At 28.5% G+C, this 3,131-nt stretch overlaps 1 non-coding gene across 1 annotated transcript; it reads left to right on the top strand.

Annotated features, from left to right (window-relative positions):
• Positions 1–470: 470 nt before the first annotated feature.
• LOC142544031 (small nucleolar RNA R71) lies at positions 471–581 on the top strand. Its single transcript, XR_012820000.1, has one exon. It is a non-coding gene; the product is annotated as a small nucleolar RNA R71 (small nucleolar RNA).
• Positions 582–3,131: the final 2,550 nt, after the last annotated feature.

Genomic DNA, 3,131 nt, shown 5'->3' with positions numbered 1-3,131 from the left:
ATGATGGTGAAAAAGGATCTGGTATTGGTTTTTTATAATTGTTAACATAATTTGCTTGTTCATGGAGACATTCTTTAAATAAAGGTAATGTTGGACAATATTTTGTAGCATGATCTTGTGTATCACATATATGACAAACAATTTCTTGAATACTTTTTAATTGACCACTCTTTTTCATTTCTAATGACTCAATTTTTCTTGCTAAAGATGCAAGTTTAGCTTGAATATCTATATCATCTTTAAGATTATAGATACCACCCCCATTTGTTGAATTATTGTTTTTAGTTGTTGGTGGTTCTATTGTGTCTATATTATCCCAATTTTGAGCATTTTCTGCTAATGAATCAAAATATTCCATAGCTTCATTTGGGTTTTTATCTTCAAAAGTTCCATTACACATGAATTCTATCATTTGCCTATCTTTAGGTATTTGACCTTCATAAAAGTGAGAAACTATTCTCCATGTTTCAAAACCATGATGTGAGCATGTATTAAGTAATTCTTTATATCTATCCCAACATTGATAAAACGTTTCTCCTAGTTTTTGAGAAAAAGTTGTAATTTGTCTTTTAAAAGAGTTTGTTTTATGGGAAGGGAAAAACTTTTTGAGAAATTGTTGTTGCATTTCTTCCCATGATCTTATTGAACTTGATCTTAAATTTTGTAGCCATGTTTTAGCTTTATCTTTTAAAGAAAAAGGGAAAAACTTTAATCGAACTATATCCATGCTACAATTTTGATCATTATAAGTGTTACAAACTTCCTCAAATTCTCTTAGATGCAAATATGGATTTTCAGAATCTAAGCCATGAAAATTTGGTAAAAGTTGAATAATTTGAGGTTTGAAGTTGAAATTAGATGCATCAGGAGGAAAAACTAAACAAGATGGGGCACTAGTTCTAATAGGGTTTATATGGTGCCTAAGTGTTCTTAATTGATCATGTTCTTGATTATTATTATTATTATTATTATTATTATTATTATTATCATCATCTTGATTATTTGAATTATCATCCATGTTTAAATTATTTTCAGATACTCGAATAAGTCTACCACTTTTTTTTCGACTCCAAATACTCATACAAAAAAAAAAAAATAAAATAAAACACAATACTTATAAATAAAACATAATTAACAAATATAAACTTAATTTATACCTCTCCGGCAACGGCGCCAAAAACTTGCTACTACTTAAATAATAATTCACCCAATTGTATGTTGTCTGCAAGTAATATATTTCGTAAGTACTAGATCGATCCACAGAAAGGTTATTTTGAGTTTAAATTTATTAACTTATAGATTACCAAATGCAAGAATGAAGTTTACAAATTATAAATTTTGTCAAGGCTTGAGGATTTATTCTTGGTTTATGTAATATTGTTTAACTAAAAGTAAAATAAAAGAAACCACCATAAATAATGGTTCCAAAAAATTAAACACACACATAATATAATATAGTTCCCACTATAGAAAATACTGAATTAACCGATATTTTATATATGGTACCTATGATTATAATTATGACTATATAAATAAATAATTGCATAAAGTAAATGTTAAATTAAACCATTATATTTCATTTAGAACAACCGGCAGAGCCACGCTATTGCCTAAATGAAATATATTGATTTAATAAGTTAGTTGCGGTAAAGTAAAAGTTAGTTGCGATAAAGTAAATGTTAGTTGCGATAAAGTAAAAGTTAGTTGCGAGAAAGTAAAAGTTAGATGCGAAAAATAAAAGTTAGTTGCGATAAAGTAAATGTTAGATTGTTAGATGTTAGTATTAAATCATAATATTTCATTTAGAACAACCGGCAGAGCCACGCTATCGTCTAAATGAAATATTATGATATTATTATATAAATATATATATATATATATATACACATATATATATCTATATATATATAATAATAAGTGATGAAATATTTATTGTATCAAAATTAAACAACAAATCAAGATAACCACTTTAATGGTATCAAGCATTTGATGTAAATTGATAACAACAAATAATTCATTTTTATACCTACAATAAAAATAAGTTAGCTAAATGAAAAGAAACAAAGAAAGAATATACAAAATATAAACAATCTTACTTCACAAAGAATGCATCATCTTCACCTTGACATAATAGATTTAGCTTGCCATAAGCTTACTTTTGATCAACATTAAAATATCATTCATAGTTGAGAACATGAAAGAAAATATATTGGAACTTAGAACTTTGATACACACTCACAATATATTTTAAAATGAGATAGAATGATTCTCAAGCTAGCACAAGGTCTCTATTTATAGGCCAAATGAGAGAAATGGTCAAAATTTTTATTAATGCCATGTAGTTGCAATAGTGTTCTTTGTCTCCTCCAAGTTCAATTCCATGTCCCTTCTTTCAATGCTTTGTTCCACGACTTTAATCATCGAATTTGACTCTGCTCAAAACGGCAAACATGTGGGGAATTGTCTGTAGATGAATTTGGCCACTTTGTTCACCTCATTTGGTTAAATATTGAAATAGTTATGATTTTTTTACTATATGCTGGTCATAGTAAAAGTAAATTTGTCCTCCTTTTGATATTTGCACAATTTGATCATCTTAAGAAACTTTTTAGGCAATCATGTCTTCTGCAAAGTTGTAGATAATTTCTCAAGGATTCCAAACATGTTTGAGTCACCTCCATTTGAATTTTCTAGCTTGAGTTATCATTATTTTACCAACACGTAGAAAACTTGAAAATAAAACATATTTAGTAAGACAATTAAATATAAACAAACAATACTAAAATAACATAATTTTATAATTTTAATGAAACTTAAATTTTAAAATACAGGTTTTAAAATATAATAAATTATTAATTTTAAGTTTCATCACAGGGCCCCCACTATGGCCGAGGAGCTAGAAGACTTGAGGAAAAGGTGAGGAAGTTGGAAGGGCAAGCTGAATCTTTGTGTTCCCCAAATCCAGCCGAGAAGATGCCCTTTCTCTGCCCACGTCATTAATGATCCCTTGCCCGCCCATTTCAACTCTGCGAGCATCTGAAAGTATCATGGAAGTTCTGATCCAGAAGAACACTTGACTCAGTTCGAGAATATGACCATGCTGCACTGTTATGGCAATGAAATTAAGTGTA

Source organism: Primulina tabacum, chromosome 4 (genome assembly GCF_025594145.1).
Source record: "Primulina tabacum isolate GXHZ01 chromosome 4, ASM2559414v2, whole genome shotgun sequence".
Taxonomy (NCBI): domain Eukaryota; kingdom Viridiplantae; phylum Streptophyta; class Magnoliopsida; order Lamiales; family Gesneriaceae; genus Primulina; species Primulina tabacum.
The sequence above is the reverse complement of the archived record's forward strand: the minus strand, read 5'-3'. Positions and strand labels throughout refer to the sequence as shown.